General features: G+C 39.8%; 1 protein-coding gene across 1 annotated transcript in view; it reads left to right on the forward strand.

Annotated features, from left to right (window-relative positions):
* The first annotated feature begins 1,288 nt into the window (after nt 1-1,288).
* Nucleotides 1,289-20,178, forward strand: part of RAF1 (Raf-1 proto-oncogene, serine/threonine kinase) — a 76,116-nt gene continuing 57,226 nt past the window's right edge. The window contains exon 1 of the mRNA XM_082639396.1: nt 1,289-1,634. The gene's annotated coding sequence lies outside the window, so the exon portion shown is untranslated. The remainder of the gene's footprint in view (nt 1,635-20,178) is intronic.

Genomic DNA, 20,178 nt, shown 5'->3' on the forward strand with positions numbered 1-20,178 from the left:
GCAGCACGTGGGATCTTTCGTTGCGGCGCAGGCTTCTTTCTAGTTGTGGCATGCAGGCTTAGTTGCCCCGTTGCATGTGGGATCTTAGCTCCCTGACCAGGGATGGAACCCGCGTCCCCTGCACTGGAAGGTGGATTCTTAACCACTGGTACACCAGTGGGAAGGGAAGTCCCTTCATTTCCCTTTATACTGTACATATTACTACCTGAATTTATTATTTATATTTTCTTTGGGTTTCCCATCTCTTCAAAACAGAGCTTTTGATTACTGTTGACTTCCCAATACCCAAAACAATGTGTGGTACATAACAAGCTCACAATAAAAATTTAAATGAATGACTTGTACATGGTATTGGGTAGCTTTGTGTGCCTGTGTTTGAATGAATAAAATCATTCTGTACATGTTCTACTTTTTAAAATTTAATGTCCTGGATTAAAAAAAAATCAGTACATAGATCTAGCTCATTCTTTTTAACGGATGGATATCCTGTACTGTGGAGCTAGCACCCTTTATTTAACCTGTTTCCTATTTAATTAATCCACATTTTTTCCAGTGTTATCTCTAACACAAACAACATGGTAATAAACATCTTAGCAGGTGCCTTTTTGTGCGTATGTGTACCTATTTCTCTAGCATGAGTACCTAGAAGTGGACTTGCTGGGAGGAATAGTATATACATTAAAATGTCCATAGATAACGCCGAATTGCCCTCCCGATATCCATTCCTGCCAGCGTTGGATGAAGGTACACGGCAGGTTTTCACACATCTTGCACCAGACTGGATATTATCAGTCTTTTAAAGTTTTTGCCAGTCTGACGGGGGAAAAGGAACCCTCAATTTACAGATGAGGAAACTGAGACTCAGAAGTTTAGGGACTTTCCCACATGATGGGTTGCGATTTGCCACTTGATGTGTCCCACTCCAGGGAGGACGGGCCAAAGGTGGACACGGTCCTCTATGCTATGTGTCCTCGGGCACGTCTGGTTATCTCTGGGCCTCGAGATGCCGGCAAGCTGGCCTTCCTCCCCCCGCCAATTCTCAGGCCCCTTCGGTGCAGCCAAACCCTAGCCCTTCCCGATTGCCAATCCGGGGCCAGGGAAGACCCGCCCTACTGCCTTGGCGGCTCCGAAATGGCGACCAGCGAGATGGCGAGGCCACGCCCCTGGGAGGCGGGGCCTGAGTTCAGGCCAGAGCGGTGGATACCCGAGCCAAGTTTGAAGTCCGCCGCCAGGCGAGCTCGCGCAGAAGCAGAAAGCTGGTGGCGTCGCAGGTCGGGAGGAGGAGCACCGAGTGGAGGGCTCGCTTGCCGGGGCCGCCCGAAAGCGTCTTCAGTGCGGGCGCTGGGGCCGCCATCTTAGATGGCGGGAGTAAGACGAGAAAAAGCGTGAGAAGCGAAGGCTTCCCTGCCGCTCTTCTTGGGCCCCGAAGAGGGCCAGCTGGCCGGGCTTTGGGGTGTGTGCCCTGAGGTGCGGAGGCGAGAGCGACGATGCGAGGGCTGCCCGGGGCCCCGTCCCCTGGGCTGGGGACGCGCCGAATGTGACCGCCTCCCGCTCCCTCACCCGCCGCGGGGAGGAGGAGCGGAGCAGACGCCACTGCCGGACGACTGGACACAGAGGCGGCCGGGCTCCCTCAGGTAGGCTGCAGGGCCGGGCCCGGGATGCCGGGGGAGCCGGGCAGCGGCGGGGCTGAGGGGGCCGGGTTACCCGGAGGCCCGGCCAAGGCGGCGCTGACGGAGCGGCCCCGCGGCTGCCGGGCGGAGGGCCCGGGCCAGGCCGCTGTCACCCCGGGTGGCGCTGGGCGGGCGGGGGCCCTGGTGCCCGGTGTCATGGCCGGCGAGCCGAGTTCCCCACATCCCCACTCAGGTTTCCTTGTGTTTTGGGGAAACGTGCCGGCACTACCCCTGTACCCGGTGCACATTCCTTATATTTTGGCCACGGGAAAAACCGCCCAGAGCTGTCTCGGATCTGTGTTGTTACTCAGATGGGCTAATGTCTTTTTGGCCGCGGAGTGGGGGACCCGGACTTGCATCTTCTCTCAAGTGACACCCTTTTCCGGAAGATGAGAGCAGTCGGGGACGGGAGGAGGAAATAGGTCGATGCCCCACCACAAAGGCATAGGGGCCTCCCCTTGGGTCTCAGGACTCTGCGGGTACCTAATGAGACGTTTGCGGTGCTTATACTGACGATTGGCCCCGGGATGCTTTGGAATGAAGATCCAGGGCTCTTGTGTGTGAAGTGAGAGCCTCTAGGACGCTTCAGTTCTGCAGCTGCAGAGGCTCTGCAGAGCTAGTCGATGCCCAGAGAGAGGAGTTTGGACATCAGGAGAGGCGAGGCGGCTGTGTTCATTCATTGTTCTCTTTCAAGGGCTCTGGGTGTGCCCCCTGGTATTCATTCTCTGGTGGGAAGAGTGATAGGGTGTCCTGTGTCTCCTCGAGATGTGTGGCCGGGTTCTAGAGGATCACCCAGTCTAAGTAGGGAATGGATTCAGCGCACGTTCATCATTTCTGCTTGATTCGTCCTCTCCGGGCTGGAGGGAGTCTGCCCTCTGTTAGCTCCCGAGGCATGAACACAATGCGCTGTGATTAGGATGGATTTACCAAGTGTCTTGGGAATTTGGAACAACTAGTTTTGCCTGGGGGAGTTGAGGAAGCTTGTAGACTGGAGGGGACTTCTGTGCTGAGGTTTGGGCTGATGAGTAAGTGCTCATCAGGTGAGGAGGAGGGGAGAGCATGCTAAGTTGAGGGAACAGCTGGTACAAAGGCACGGAGACGTGCAGGAGTTTGGGGAGCGGCAAGCAGTCTGGGGTGCAGGAAGGAAGTGGTGGGAGATTAGGGTCTGAAACAAAAGTTGGCTAGCTTGTGAAGGATCTTTGTTGAAGATAGTGAACTAGTTGATTTAATTGGGATTATTTTAAACGAGTGTTGCTAATTCTCTTTTCTTGCTGATAACTTTATTTTCTCCTTCTGTTGATGTTAAAGCTGATAGTAATTGCACAGATTGACTTTGTTAAACCCAGTTAAGAACATTTTGATAAGGGCTTTATGTCAAATGTTTTGTACTTGCACTGTGGTGAACGAACTGAACTCATATTCCTAGGGATTCTTGCAAACGTTTCTTCTAAAGTTACACTTGCTAACAAAAATGTTGATTTTATAAATGTAGTACACTCTACTAATGCTACATTTTCAGTGGCTGTTGACAATGTAAACCATGCTCCGCAGTCATTTAGAAATTGGTAGATTATATGAAACATCTGAAAAATTGTAGAATGTAGAGTATTTTTAGTTAAGTAAATGTTTTATATAGTAAACTGTTTCTTTGGATTGATTCCGTGGATTCCAATTCTGTTATAAAGTCTTTAGCTCTATGAACATAATTTCCCCCAGAGATCTGTATTGTGATTAATGTTTATGCTAAAGTGGTTATTATGGTATTAACAGACTTAATCTAGCAGTTCCTAAACATTTCTTGGGTCGTAATGATTATATACCACTGGAGAACCTTTTGGCTTGTTTTCACCCTTATCACTTCAAGGGGTAAGCTGTTGAAAATGCAACAGAGACGTTTGACCCAGTTGAACACTGGATACTTGGGAAAATTAACCTGTTACTCTTTCTGTTGTAAAAGCTTATCTTTTAGGTATGCGGTGTTTGTGATCGTCAGTTGTAGAGGAACTGCTTAGTCTTGTTAAACTCTTGTCAAATAGTTTAAAAGATGTGCATGCCTTCAAAATAGAAGGCTTGAGTGAAATACATTAGAATATATTTTATGGGATTTGGTTTAGCAGAAGAAAACAGCGAGAAGCAGGTTAAGCTGGTCACTTATGATGAAAAGTATCTAAAAGATGAAATGGAGAAAGGTTAAACATTAAGTATTGTATTATAACTGCTTTGAGACTGGTTCCTTTTAGTTTAAAACATGCCGTTTGTGAAATCCAAAGTAGGAGTTTGCTCTGAAGATGAAACAACTTCTTGGAAGTTGAATTTGACTTTTCCAGAAGCACCAGATTATTTATTAAATGGAAAATATAATTAATAACTTGAAATTACTATTTCAAATAGCCTGTTAGTAGTAGGTGCATGATTCTATCACATTTTAATTCCAGGTAAAACTTTGTTAATAACCTGTTGCTTAAAGTAGAAAAATGTTACATGGGAGAGTGCTTTTGTTTGCATGTTAACATAGTAGGCCATATATAATAATCCTGGTCTTGGGAGGAGCTTGTTAGTCAAACAGCATGCCTTAATGTTGACTTGGAGAAAAGACTTTTAAATATTGCCTTTGAAAGGCAGTGGACTAATGTGACAGCGGGACGGGGGTTAATGAAACCACAAAATCGAGCTTTGACTTATTAAAAGGTCTTCTGTTTTTTAAATTGTGCGTGTCATGGAAATCAGTTCTCCATAACAAACGTCTGTAGTTGGAAAATTGCTCACCTTGGCTAAATTAATTGGGAAATCGAAGAACACTTGGGTTCATTTAGGATAAGGTTGTTTAGGATTTAGGTTGGGGTGTGTGTGTGAGGGTGTGTTTATATTTATGTATGTGTATGGATGTATAAGAATGCTTATTTGCTAAACTGACCAGGTTGAAAATGTGATACTAGATATTTGTGTTATAATTCAGTTAGTATTTCTGGTATAGGGCTTAACTACCTTGCCTATAATCCTCAGGATAGTAATGTCTGGGTATTTTATTCTTGCCTTAAAGTTGTGAGTAAAAATTCCTTAATTACATATCAAAGTTTTCATCTTCAATTTTACAGTGGTTGAGTCATTCTGTTCCTCCTTTTCTCAGAATACTTGTGTAGCTCGCAATGATTTTAGTAGTTAACTTCAGATCTGTTAGCTTTTCTTCTAAAACAACTCCTAGAATGTCAGTTTAACCAAGGAATATGTCAAATGGGTGTTGTTCCTTTCTTACTGGTTTTGGCCCAGGCTATCTCAAGTCTTTGGCAAATCACTCAAGAAGTGTGTTAATTGCTTCACATTCCAATCAGTGTACATAGTTTTTCTTGAGGAACACTTGACACAGAGTTTTATTTTTAGATCAGATTCTAAGGGATTTTACTGGGTGGGGATTAACAACCCTAAAACTAGTTTGGAATCAGAACCTTTGTGATTTAGAAACTGTTTACATTTTTGGTTAATGAATGGGAAGCCGCAGGCAATGACAGTGTTTTAGGGAACCAGATATGGCTAATTGCTTCTGAGGACCCTTGTAGACTATACCGATGGCATCTTTCTACCTGTTGGGTTTCACTTACTATGATCCAGTAGCAAGAGTAAGTACATCTTTACTGTTGTAGTCAAGATGTTGTCTCCTATTTATTTTCTTCCAGCCTGCTAGGCAAGGCAAAAGTAGTCTGATTTCTTTGAAGCTACTTCTTTCTAGGCATCATATTTGGACAAAGTATTTACCTTTCTCCACCCATAAACATTTCTGATGGAAGAATCAGGCTAGTTAATGTTTAACTTTGTTAATAGGTCTTTAAAGTTATGACATTCTTAATCTGGGTTTTATGGAGGCATACTTTTCAATCAGATAGCTTTTAACATCTGTCCTTTACCTAGGTTTGGGGTAGATGAAATACTGAGTTTTCCTTAGAAGAACATGATTCTTGTTCTCTGTGGCAAATCTCATTAGGAGGCTCAGAGTTTTGGGGAGAGGCATTTCCCTGGATCCAGATAGATCATTCAGAAAGGAACTCCCTTTTGCATTTAAGAAAGTTTGTTTACAGTAGAAAAAAACTAGAAAAAGTTCAAATGTACAATAATAATAAAATGATTAAGTAAACTGTGGTACAGCCACTTATGGGGCCCTATTGCTTTTCATTAACTGTGCGTATATGAAGCATTTATGACACGGGAAATGCTATATCCAAATGATTACAATTGTGTTAAAAAACAAAACAATACAATGGAATATTACTCAGTAATAAAAAGAAATGATGTACTGATACATTCTCCAACATGTATAAACCTTGCAAACATTATATTAAATGAAAGAAGCTAGTCAGAAAAGACCACATATTGTATGATTCCTTTTATATGAAGTGTCCAGAATAGGCAAATCTGCAGAGAAAGTAGATTAGTGGTTGCCAGTGGCTGGAGGGAGTGGGCAATGGGCAGTGACTGTGACAGGGGTTTCTTTTTTGAAGTATTGAAAATGTTCTAAAATTGATTGTGTAGGTGAATGCACAACTCTGTGAGTATAATAAAAGCCATTGAATTGTACACTTTAAATGGGTGAGGTGTATGGTATGTAAATTATATCTCAAGATTTTAAAAAAAACTCAAAACCTACCCATTGGAAGAAAACACATATAGATGTTAACAGTGGTTGTTAAACAGTAGAAATACGAATAATGTTCCTCTTTATACTCTTCATATTCTCTGAATATATTGTCTTATAATAGAAAAATACATATAATAAAGTTAAATTCAGTTCATGGTGTGGGCCCTTATGTCCCTCCAAACATTCAGTCACTCTCAGATTACACTGACAACTATATTTTTGAGCTTCTTTCACCTGTTTTCTACTTCCTCCAGATTAGTTCAGGCTTTTATGCTGTATTTGCCTTGACTGTTGTTAGAACCTCTGAATTGAACTCCTTTTTCTTATTTCTTCCCATGCCAGTACACTTTTCACATTATTGCCAGATTCACTTTTTAAATGTGTAGAATCTTAAAAATTGAGTTTCATTAATTTTTTGTATAGATAGTACAGTCACATGCTACAGAATTCAAAGAATACAGAAAGTTATGCTGTGCAGAGTAATTGTGCTTTCCCCTTTGTTTCGCAGATACCCAGCTTTTTTTCGTGGAGGGAAATATGTTATGGGGTTCTTATGTTTCCTGTTTTGTGATGATACAAGAATATTCAGGTGTAGATGTGCTGGCCTTTACTTCCTTTGGCAAATTGTCCAAGAGTCTCCATTGCTTTTCAGACTGAGCATACAGTTCTTGCTTCTATGTCTTGCTAATGTGGATTCCTCTTACTATCTTCAGTGGAATTCAGAAGCCATTTTTTTTTTAGCACCTAAATAGGTTCAGAAGGCTAGTGTGGTGGAGGGTGAATTAGGCAAGTTCCTGCCTTCAGCGACCTTATCTAATGAGGAGAGATTCACAGGATTTCCTCACTTTTATCTGTTCCTCTTTTAAGAGTCATTTTGAACACCATCTTCTAAATATCATTTCCCGATCTTTTTCTTTTCTTCTCACTCATTGTTTCCTTCTTTGAACCCCACCTTAAAACCCTTGCATTTATTTTTCTTATGGTCTTTATCATATAGTCATTTGTGAGCTTATCATCCCATTAGGTTATCAACTCAAATTAATGCTTTCTAGTCAACATGCAAGTCCTTCTTTATTGATATTTGTGAAAAAATTTGAGAGGCTGAGGGACCAGGCCTGTGTGCTTTGGTGAAAGCATTGAATCTAAATTACCACATTTAATATTAGGATTTATAATAAGACCTTTTATTTAAACTTAACACGGTTTGTGTATGTACTTTTCGGTACCATGCACTGTAGACTTTATATGTATTTATTGTGACGTATTGATATTTTATTAAAGTATTTGTTTACCTCTCATCTTTTCTCAGAGGACCGTATCTTAATCATCTTTGAATACCCAGAGTTTAGCAGTGGCTGGCCCCCCTGATTTCAGTTCAATTTGTTGAATGTAAGGTGCTAAATAATGTTTATTGAATTGAATTTTTTGTATAGATTTCTTACATCTCTGGCTAAACTTAAGCTCCTTAGAGCTGAGCCATGTCTTGTTTATAAATCTCTAGTTCTTAAAACTTTCTCTTGATTATGTAATAAACATTAAATGCATGAGTAGAGATTCACAGGTTAATCACCTGTGGATTTAGTTCCTTCCTACTGCCCACCACACACAAATGCTTGCAATTAAAAGGGTATACTACTTACTAAACTCACACTCAGAACTTTGTAACTTAGGACATCTGTCGAAGGACTTACCTTGTTTAGCTTTCCCTTCTGTTTTGCTTTATCAGTAGAATGCTCTGGGTTCTCACTGCCAGCTCCTTGAGGACATTTGCCTGCTTTGGCAGCCCACTCATTGGTTCAAGCCACTCTTGCTATACTGGCTATTTTCTTCTGCATTCATAGGCTTTATACGTGGAGGAAAGTTTTAGCTAGAGAGAATGAGGGGATAAATGATACTCTTCTACCTTCCTTGATCTTAGTCTGGACTGGAATTAGAGAAGTGTGAATGTGAGAAAAGATATGTCCTTTATGACTAGTATTTATCTAGCTGTCTGACAATGCAAAATGGACCCTTTAGGCTTTTTTGGGGGGTGGTGGCGGTGTTGGTGGTAACTTATACAAAATATAAAATATTACCATTTTAACCATATTTAAGTGTATTGTTCAGTGGCATTAAGTGCATTCATAGTGTTGTGCAACCATGACCACTAATCTTTTTCCAGAACTTTTTTATCATCGCAAACCGAAGAACCCTGTAACAATTATACAATAACTCCCCATTCCTCCCTACCTCCACCCTCTGGTAAATTCTGTTCTACTTTCTCTCTGTGAATTTGCCTACTCCAAGTATCTCATATAAGGGGAATCATACAGTATTTATAATTTTGTATCTGGTTTATTTCACTTACTGTGTTTTCAGGGTTCGTCCATATTATATTGTGTGTGAGAATTTTATTCCTTTTTATCGTTGAATAATATTGCATTATGTATGTGTGTGTGTGTGTATGTATGTGTATGCTCCCATGTGTGCACACATAAAATATTTTATTTATCCATTCAATAGTTGATGGGCTCTTGGGTTCCACCTTTTGGCTTTTGTGAATATTGATGCTATGAACACTGGTTTACAAGTATCTATTTGAGTCTCTGCTTTTATATACCCAGGAGTGGAATTGCTGATCATATGGTAATTCTGTTTAACTTTTTGAGGAACTGCCAAATTATTTTCCACAGCAACTGAACCATTATATATTCCCACCAGCAATGCATGAGAGTTTCAATTTCTCTGCATCCTTTGCTAACACTTGTTATTTTCTGTTTTTTGATAGTAACTGTCCTAATGGATGTCAAGTGGCTCTAGGCTTTTTTCTTACTGCCGATTAGATCGAATGGTCAAACCAGAAGGTTAAGAAGTTGGCTGTATTTGCATCGGATGGACTTTTTCCTTCCTTATAAATGTATTTGTATACAATGTTCTTGAAAGATAAATTAATTACACAATTAGTGACTCATTTTTTGAAAAAAAAAGTTTTTTGTTAAGCTGGTACATATAGTTGTTGTAATTACCTTCTTTGTACCCTTATTCCCCCCCCACTTTTTTTTTCTTTAATTTTCTTGGTGGCCGCGTGGCATGTGGGATCTTAGCTCCCCAACCAGGGATCAGACCCGAGCTCCTTGCATTGGAAGCGAGGAGTCTTAACCACTGGACCTCCACGGAAGTTCCTACCCTCATCCCCTTTTTTTTTTTTTTTTTTTTTTTTTTTGCTGTATGCGGGCCTCTCACTGTTGTGGCCTCTCCCGTTGCGGAGCACAGGCTCCGGACGCGCAGGCCCAGCGGCCATGGCTCACGGGCCCAGCCGCTCCGCGGCATATGGGATCCTCCCAGACCGGGGCACGAACCCGTATCCCCTGCATCGGCAGGCGGACTCTCAACCACTGCGCCACCAGGGAGGCCCCCTCATCCCCTTTTAATCTAAAATGTATTCAGTTTCAGTTAGTCCTGGATGGTAAGATATATTAAGTGAAAAAAGTAGGGTACTAAAATATGTACACTAAGACTCCATTTTTATAAAGAAAAACATTTACATGTGTCTATTAAAATGCTACCCCTTCCAAGTTCAAATACTACAATGAAATCATTCTTTATTGTCTACCTCTTCCTCCACTTGAGCTATAACTGACCTTTCCACGCTCCGAATTCTTATAGTTTTCTTAAGAAGTTACGCCTCTCCCCCACCATAACCACACACAAAAAAAGCTCTCACATCTTGTTGTAGGCCTCTTTGTCATCCTGAAAGCTCATAGCACATACTCTTTGGGAAATGATGATTTTTTTCTTCTACTTTAAAAACTCTTGGAAGGCAAGGTCTGTCTTTCTGAATTTTATATTCTTCGAAGCAACTAGCAGTTGAAATAGATTCTTAGAAATTGTTAAATGATAGTGCTCCTTATACTTTTCCACTCAGTTCTCTGCCAGGTTGCAGTATACAGAGAGGCATTCTGGTTCTTTAGATTGTGTATATCAGTACTTTTATGTGGTAGATAGTGATTCAATATCCATGGAAAAGAATTAGGATAAATGTTGTAATTATAGCTTTTCTCCTTTATTATTATTATTATTATTATTTTTTTTTGCGGTACGCGGGCCTCTCACTGCCGTGGCCTCTCCTGTTGCGGAGCACAGGCTCTGGACGCGCAGGCTCAGCGGCCATGGCTTACCGGTCCAGCCACTCCGCGGCATGTGGGATCTTCCCGGACCGGGGCACGAACCTGTGTCCCCTGCATTAGCAGGCGGACTCTCAACCACTGCGCCACCAGGAAAGCCCTCCATTAATATTTTATTCTGATATTTAAGCATCTAATTTTGTGCGAGGTACTATACTGGATGATGGACTATAACAAGATATAGGAAATGCGTAGACTTCTTTTCCTTAAGGCATTCAGACTTTGGTGTATAATTACATAGGTTACATTTTCATATTTTGTTTTTTTGCTCCTGTGGCAAAGTAGCTGGGTATAGTTTAGGGCTTTAATGAATCAATGGTCTAATTTACAGAGAAAACTTCTGCACATTTCCTTAAGAAAATTATTCTTGAAAAGTTGATTTAAAATATTTTCTGAGAAACAAGTGATACTATCAGTTTTACAGGTATACCTTATTGTAATTGTTACTAGTTCTTAAAACAAGCAAGGTGATTGATTACCTTTGGGGGTATCATTGAAGACTAGGGTATCTTTCTGTGTATGAAAGCCATTGACTCCAGAAGGAATTGTAGGAGAAATGGCCGAATCAGATGGTTACTTCTTGAAATAGCTTTGGCAAGATTGTAAACCTGGAGGAGTACCTCCTATCTTGATAAATCTCAGTGCCTGCCCAATTGAGAGATGCTAGGGTGCAGAATAGTGGATTCACTTATTTTATATTTCATGTCTTTATTTTTGAGGAAAGCTAATGCTGTTTTTTAAGTCACTTGTTGATTATGCAGGACTTGCCACTGAAATTGATGCCTTTTATGTGGAACAGAAATTATTGGTACAAGGTTAAGTCAGTGTTTCCAGGCATTAACTTATTAGCAGGATGAGATGTCTGCGTGGTTTTTATTTCCTCTCCTTCCCCTTCCACTGACTAGGCGTTTTTTACTTCATTATTACCCAGCCATCAGAATGATCATTCCTAAGCCATATTTTATTTGTGCATTGATGCATTTTCATGCTTGTGTTAATGGTTTTACTTTGTAAATGGCTCTGTTCATTTAAAAATGAGCAGTTGCTGCCTAAATGAAGAAGCAATGACTCATTTGGAGATGAAAAGTAAAACTTGGGTTAAAAAAGAGTTCAGACAAAGTGACTTAAAATGAAAAACTAAGAGTTAAAAATAAAATTGGCTCCAGATGTCTTTCATTGTGGAACTGATTGCTTTAACGTAATTGTTTGGACTAGCTGATTAACTTGTTTTGAAATTAATTATCCTTTTAAAAAGTTAGACTCTTTTCTAAACTCGGGCGGCCCTGCTTGCTAACTATTAGAAGGGTAGAGTATCACATTTTTTCATGTTCCTGTATGCTGGCCAGTCATCTGATGAAGTTACCAGTTTGTGGTCAGAAATTGAGAAAGAGGGGTGAGGAAACTCAAAATATTGACACACACACCACCTTGCAGTGCATCAGAGTGCCCTTTTGAACTGGTTGGGAAACTGTAGCTAAGCCATTTCCAAACTAGACATATTATTGTTTCCTAGCTTGGACAAGATAACATTTTATTTAAGTGTTTGAGCGTTTCTGTTCAGCAGAAACTTTTTATGTGTGAGGGTGGGTTTTTTACAGTGTTGTGTGACCAACTGAATTAAAACAAAATAAAACACTTAATCCTTAAAGGAAGCTTGGAGTAATCTTGAAAAATTGATCACCCAGTCTCTCAGATGGACCAAGGCTGGATTGAACAAAGGGATGAGCTTAAAGGAGAAATGAAGAGTGAAGTCGCATTATAAATACATTAAAATACGAGTAGGAAATTACCTGGTGGTCCAGTGGTTCGGACTCTTGCTCTCTCACTGCCCAGTGTTCAGTCCTTGGTTAAGGAGCTAAGATCCCACAAGCCACATGGTGCAGCAAACACAAACAAACAAAACAACCAAACAAAAAATGAATATTCATCTATGTTTTTGCCCTGCCAAAAAAAGTGTTTTAATAATGCAGGCAATTTTAGCCACCATTCCTCATACTGAGTCTATGTTCTTGTGAGATTTTGATTGCATTTGAAGAAAGTGAATCTATTCTTTTGTCATGGTTCTCCCAAGCCTTATAGTTTGACCATCTCACAATTGAGTGTGATTGTTGTGTCTAAAGATACATTTTTAAAAAAAGGTCCCTAAAGATAATAGCTTACCTTTGTTGACTTAACTACTATATGCCAGGTTCTTTTGAGAGTTTACCTTAATTCATTTAATCTTCCCATCAGCCTGAAGATGTAGGTACATTGTGATCCTTATTTTAAAGAGGAAGAAACACAGAGACGGAGTAAATACCCTAAATATAGGCCATCTACTTAAGGAGAGATTAAAGAGAGAGAGATTTTCTGGGTTAGTTTTGACTTCATCCTACATCCTATCAACACCTTAGAATTTAAATTCTAGATGTGATGCAAACTTACTGTTCTTGTTAGGTTTCTGGGAATGCTGTCTGCCTTATAATTTTCTTTATGACTTAGAGTAGTTCCATTTCCTTCTTATAGGCCTTATATGATTAACCCCACTTCATACCTGTATTACTTCTTCATCTAAATTATAAATTTATTGAGGGCCGGAATCAAGTCTTAATCAAATTTGCCTCTCCCAAGTACTTACTTTTCATATAGCCTTCAGAGGTATCCCTTCTGAAGAGTTGTCTTTCCTAAACTTTTTTTTGACTTGAGTAGAAATAATTACTTCCATTACTTTTTTTCTGTAAGTTGATAAGGAATCACTTTGTTATGACTTCGTATGTGAAAACTTTTCTTCAAATCTTACATATTTAATTTAGGGATTTAGTTTAAAATAGCACTTTAAGAAGTATTCTTCTTGGGGCTTCCCTGGTGGCGCAGTGGTTAAGAATCTGCCTGCCAATGCAGGGGACACCGGTTCAAGCCCTCGTCTGGGAAGATCCCACATGCCGTGGAGCAACTAAGCCTGTGTGTCACAGCTACTGAGTCCGTGTGCTACAACTGCTGAAGCCTGTGTGCCTAGAGCCGGTGCTGCGCAACAAGAGAAGCCACCGCAGTAAGAAGCCCGTGCACCGCAATGAAGAGTAGTAGCCCCTGCTCAATGCAACTAAAGAAAGCCCGCATGCAGCAATGAAGACCTAATGTAGCCAAAAATAAATTAAAAAAAAAAAAGTATTCTTCTTTCCAAAATGTGTTTCTCTCCACCACTAATCAATATTTCATAAAGTTCTAGGACCTTTTAATCACTTGTATAAAACAATTGTGGGCTCACACTGAAGCCTTTAATCTAAAGTTTGGAGTGATTGGGGATACCCGTCTAATGTTTTATCTTAAACATTTACCATTTAATGGGGAGACTTCCCTCTCTGGAAAGTTTTCTGTGCAGATTTGCCAGTTCTTATGAGAATGTTTAAGATGCTTAGAATTTTATATGATAGGTAAATACTCTGAAGAGTGAGCTTAGTGGAAAGATTTCTGAAATGATTTATTGGCTTTTCTAATTTTAAGGGTTCATTAGACAAGTAATCAAAACTGAGTAGACGCAAGTCTTTGGAATAGTGTTAGTGTTCTGATCAGAATGGCTGTTGGACTTATTAAAAATTAATGAACTAAATAAGTTTATTTCATTGCTACCATTTCTGCTACTCTATACTTAGCCTATTTTCTAATTTTCTGATTTACCAGGAAGATACAGAGTTAGAATATTTTAATTAACTGATTAAAATATAAATTGACATATACTTCAAATAAAGTTGTATACCATATATAGTTAATAGAGCTACTTCCAATTAGCTACTTCTAACTGTATTTTACTTAAAGAACAGTGAAATAGGGTATTTTACATGTCTTTTAATTTTAAGCATTGTCACTGTAAGTTGTACATAGCATTTGGTTTATTTGTCTTTGATAGTAAATCTTATAAATCTTGTCTAATTTCTCCTATCATGGGAAAAAAAATAGGCTTTTTGAGGAAATGATAAATCTAAGCAGAGAGAGAGGTATTTTCCAAAAAGTTACATTGGTTAATTGTAGGTAATTTAGGAGCGTGCGATGTTACTCACAGGTTCCGAGTTATAGACTAACGGGTAAAGCATCTGGAATTATTACTCCATGCAGTCTCTGCAGAGGATCTCTGGGAATATGGAGACAATTTGCAAAGATCAAGTGAACAAGATAGCATATGGCCAGTGTTATTCCCCCAAGTAACGTGAGAGCTAAACAGTTGATCTGTATTTTGGAACCTGGGACTTAATTTTGGAACACAGTACCAGTAGCGGTTAAGAGCTTTAGGCTTTGAACTCAGAAAAACCCAGGCTGGAGGTGTAAGGGCTATCTAGAAGAGTTCCTCATTGTTGTATATCATGATAATAGGGAACATTTACTGTCTCAGGCCAACGCTGTGTGTTTCACGTGTTATTTAATCCTCACATCTTATAAAACATGCTGAGTAGAGGAGAATGAAATACAAGTAAATCTTAAGTTTAGGTGTCATAAGTCAAAGGCTGTTTAAAACTATAGACACCGTAGTGGATTCAGGTCAGGTATACCAGTCGTAGTCTTTTAAAGCTCTTGCTACCAGTTCCTCCTCCTCTCTCTGCTTTCAAACCAAGGAGAAACTCGCAGCAGCTTGATAGTATTACAACAGAATTTTAACTCTAGGGCAGTGCCCAGGTTATTTTGATGTATAGGAATTCTTTTGTATTGACTAATCTTCAGAAATAGTGAGTCATGGTTTGTAGTTCAGAAATTCAGCAGTCTTCTAATTACATGGAGATTTTATTTTATCTAAGCTGTATTTATTACCAACTCTGGGGAGAAAAATTTTGGATTGAAGATAAAGAAGAATGACTTAAAGGCAATTTACAAGACCAGTGCTCTAACCCCTGAGCTACAGAGCTGTAAAAAGCAATTTAGACTTCATTATTTTTGTCTTAAATCCTTATCCATTTGCTGCAGATTAAAAGAGTTAGCTTTCTGAATAAAAGATTATATATTTCATACATTCTCTATTCTGTATCATTTAGTGGATAAGAAGAAAGGTCATGTGAGAAAAAGCATTAGTAATAACAACTGCTCTAAGGTAAATCATTTATTATTTAGAAATGACATAAAACTCTCTTAAAAAATCTCTAGTAAATTTAAATTGCTTATGATATATAAAACATACTTTCCTTTCTTCCACATACAGGTCCGATGCATTACTTATAAACAATAAACAGTAATTATTTCAAAGTAGTATAATAGTAACAATGTTAAATAATTATTTTTTGTGTTTTAAATCAGTGTGTTAACATAGAGCTGTAATTTAAGAGTCTGAGGACCTGAATTGATTGTTTTGCTTCCCTTATTGTCACTAAATCTTTTGAACTTCACATTTTCTTTATCTACAAAGAGGAATAATACCTGCTTTTAGCCTGTTAATTCTAACAGCACTATGAGATAGTGGAGAGGAATAAACTGTAAAGTTCTGTAAAATTTTAAGTTGTCCTGTTTGAAGTAAACTATCTGCAATCAATCTCAACCACAGAATGCATTGCTACATTCTCAGAAACTAGATTTTAGGTAGATTAAGAATTTCTTTAGGGCTTCCCTGGTGGCGCAGTGGTTGAGAGTCCGCCTGCCGATGCAGGGGACACGGTTCGTGCCCCGGTCCGGGGGGATCCCCACATGCCATGGAGCGGCTGGGCCCATGAGCCATGGCCGCTGAGCCTGCGCGTCCAGAGCCTGTGCTCCGCAACGGGAGAGGGCACAACAGTGAGAGGCCCGCGTACCGCAAAAAAAAAAAAAACCCAAAACAAAAAAAAAAAAACAAAAAAAAAACAAAAAAAGAATTTCTTTAAAATCTCATTTAATGCCAAAATGCTAGCTGCCATAGGTGTTTTTTGCTCTACCACTTTAATTTTTTTTTTTTTTTTTCTGTACGCGGGCCTCTCACTGTTGTGGCCTCTCCCGCTGCGGAGCACAGGCTCCGGACGCGCAGGCTCAGCGGCCATGGCTCACGGGCCCAGCCGCTCCGCGGCATGTGGGATCCTCCCAGACCAGGGCACGAACCCGTGTCCCCTGCATCGGCAGGCGGACTCTCAACCACTGCGCCACCAGGGAAGCCTCTACCACTTTAATATTTTTAAGTGAAATAAAAGATAGTAGTATTTGAATAAAAACTCAAAAGCGAGGGCTTTTTTTAGACTGATTTTAAATACTGATTTGCTGAGGCATTTTGAAGAAAATTCAAAATGTCTCTGTGTGAAAATATTTACATTGTTTTTGTGTGTGTATGTGTGTGTTTCCCTAGTCAGGAAGGGGTAGTAAAATTTATTTGGCTGTTTGCCTTGGCTGAGGTAGGGAGAGGGTGAAACAAAGTCAACCTTAGCCCCAAGTTTGCCCAACTGCTTCTTGACTCTTTTAGGCAGAAGTTTTAGGACTTTTTGATTCTTGCACACTGAACTCCTGAAGAGCTTCCTGAATTAATCAGGGTTGTTATAATTGGTTTTTCTTACCATGGTCCAAAGGCATCTAACCCTTCGGGAGAGTAACTGTGACAAGACAATGGATGAGGAATGTTGAGTGAGTGCCCTGCTGAGGTATCTCCAGAAGTTGATAGAAAAACATTTCCAGTCAAACATGTATGCCTCAGATTAGGCTTGGTAGATGGAGCTTAAGCATAGGACTCAAATCGCTTAAAAAAATTATACCCTAAGTAGTGGTGTTTTCATAATTGTGGTCTTATCAGGTTTGACTTGTCCTGGGGCTCTTTAATAGTACTTGGTACGTGTGCTGCTCCCTAATAATCTTGCACCTGAAACAGTCTTGCTTTCAAAATGTTTTTTATAGCATCTGGTAAACTAAAAAAGCAAAAAACAAGACTCTCCCAGCATAATGAATCTCTTAATAATTACTGTTTTATTAATCTGGTGCTATTTATTCATTTTTAGAAATGCCTCTGAATGCAGCAGTTCATTGAAATTATTGCTAGAGCTGGGTCACAGGGTGAGAAGGCTGAAATGAATGTGTTGCGTTTAAAATGCCTTATCACAACCTGGTATTCTGGATTTTGAGTTTAGAATAAACTATTCAAGTGTCCTTTGTAATATCACTTGTTAGGAATTGTACTAGGAAATAACTTGATTTCTCTGAAATTTTTAAACAAGTCAGTTTTCACAAACATAGTAGGACCCTTATATTTACTACTCGCTTACTTTGTTTGCATATCCAAGAGTGTCCCTTCCTGCTATAACCAGTTTCTCAGTCACATGGTGTTTTGTGTAGATTGGGGCATGAGGATTGTGGAAAGAGTGCTCAGAACTCTGCAGACTTTGGAAATACAGTAAAGCTTTTTGCCTTAGCTGAGAGAATGTTTGTGACTTCTCTGTTAATGCCTGGGAGTTGAGTGGTAGGTACCGTGCTCTTACTGCCCATTTGATTTGTTGCCTGATGACAAAAGTGCAGTATTATGGGGAGGATTTGTACCTTGCTTTACCAGTGTTTAGACTTTTAAAAAGATAAACTTATTTCTTGAAAGTGTAAGATGAAAATTCTGTTCTATTTCTTCAGAGCTTTCTGCTTGGCTGTCCTGGTGCATATTGTTCATGGAAACCCTCAGGAATGTGTTCTTGATTCTAAGAAATATGAATTTGCTGTAAAAGCTGAGTTTTTTTTTTTAACATTCCTATATTTGAATTATTTAAAAAAGAGTTTGAGAACTTTATCATTTTAATCATCTAATTAGCTGTGGCATGTAAAACTTGTTGACATTCAGCAGTCGCTTGTTTTTTATTCATTGAGAAATCGGCTTCATCATTTACTAAGATGGAGACTTATTTTTAGGGCTACAACATTATGGCCTGTGGTATTTGGCCCATAGCAAATACAGAGAAAGTGGTGACTACTGTCTGATTCTAGAATCATTTGCAAACCTGATGTGAAAATGTAGCAGTTTTCCCAGATTTTAGCTCTTGCATATTCTGAAATTGCTGAAACTAACAAAATTTTAAGTTTGTTTTTCTCTTTAATTTTGCTGATCGGTTTCATGGTTGACAACTTATGTATATGAAGAATATTTTAGATTAATATCCAAGAATCTAAACTATAATTTGGTTATGCTTAAGAAAGCATTCTTGTTTTGAGACATGTACTACAAATATTTGTTAATTATTGTATTTCCTTTAAGCTGAACAGTCCCCTCCTTCCATCTGAAATCCTCTTTCTACACATTCTTTTGCATTCTACATGATCTTAGGCATGTTTAAAAACACACTTCCACATTTCTTTAGCAGGGGCACTGTGGTTTAAAACGACTTTTTATTTTCAGTAGTGTATATTTAGGACAAATGGATGTGTGTGTAGGTGGAACATGTTTACAGTTTCGTGTGACAGAGCAGGTGAACAAGAATGGTGCTTGGTTTTATTTTTATTTATTTATTTATTTATTTATATATATTTTTTTGTGGTACGCGGGCCTCTCACTGTTGTGGCCTCTCCCGTTGTGGAGCACAGGCTCTGGACGCGCAGGCTCAACGGCCATGGCTCATGGGCCCAGCCGCTCTGCGGCATGTGGGATCCTCCCGGACCAGGGCACGAACCCGTGTCCCCTGCATCGGCAGGCGGACTCTCAACCACTGTGCCACCAGGGAAGCCCGCTTGGTTTTATTTTTAAAATAAAACAACTATGAAGAAAAATGCCAAACAATACTAGTAAATCAAACTTTGGAAATAACTCAAGCATAGTAGAATTACATAATGGCTTCAGCTGGCTCTTATCAGCTGGTTTTTGTCTGGGATTTGTCTGATGGAGCTGCTATAATGAATTTAGCTGACTGCCAGCCAGCAGTTACACTGTGCCGATTCTACAGTTGCAGAATTCCACAGTTGTCAGTGTTCTAGTCCTAGGGTGTAGCCCCTCAGCATAGTGTGGTTCATAAATGACTGCACTGATGATTTCTGTTAGAACTCAGCACCCATTGGACCCAGGTGCCAGCATTTGTTACTCATTCAGGATGTGTCTTAACGGCCAGTTGTATGCTAGACACTGTTAGAGGTGATGGGGTTTTTAGGGTGAACTGAACTTAGCTTCTTGGAGCATACTATCTAGTAGGGTAGGCAGACAATCATTGGCTAGGCAGATATCTAATATAATTTCAAAGTATTAATTAGATGGTAATAAAGTATTACGAAAACAACAAAGCTGAGTAAAGAGAGAAGAATGATGGGGAGGGGCAGGATACACTTAAACAGAGTGGTCAAGGTGGTCCCCTTTGAGGAGTGACATTCGTGTGGAAACATGATTGACGAGAAGTGACTAGCAACGAGAAGGCCAATATGACAGAAATAAAGTGAACAAGAGAGAGAACAGTAGGAGATAAGGTGGAGAAGGAAGATAGAGGCCAGGTCATCACGTAAGGCTTTGTAGGTCATAGTTAAAGAATTTGGGTTTTATTTTGAGTGTGATAGGGAACCAGTCACACTTAAAATAAGGATTTTAGCGGAGCAATAGTGTGACCAGATTTGTGTTTTAAGGTTTCTCAGTAGAGAATAGATTTAGAGGCTTTGGGAGTGGACATCGTGACTCCTGGTGTAATCTAGGCAAGAGAAGATGGTGCTTTAGGTTAGATTGGTTGGGTTGGGTTAAAGTAGTTGGATTTTGGAGGGTCTGACAGCACATGATGGATGATTAAATTTGGTGGGTGAGGAAAATACTAAAGGAATCAAGGATCATATCTAGGTTATTTTGTTGTGTGGATAAGCACTG

This window comes from Mesoplodon mirus (assembly GCF_964341445.2).
Source record: "Mesoplodon mirus genome assembly, chromosome: 12".
In the NCBI taxonomy this organism is placed as follows: Eukaryota; Metazoa; Chordata; class Mammalia; order Artiodactyla; family Ziphiidae; genus Mesoplodon; species Mesoplodon mirus.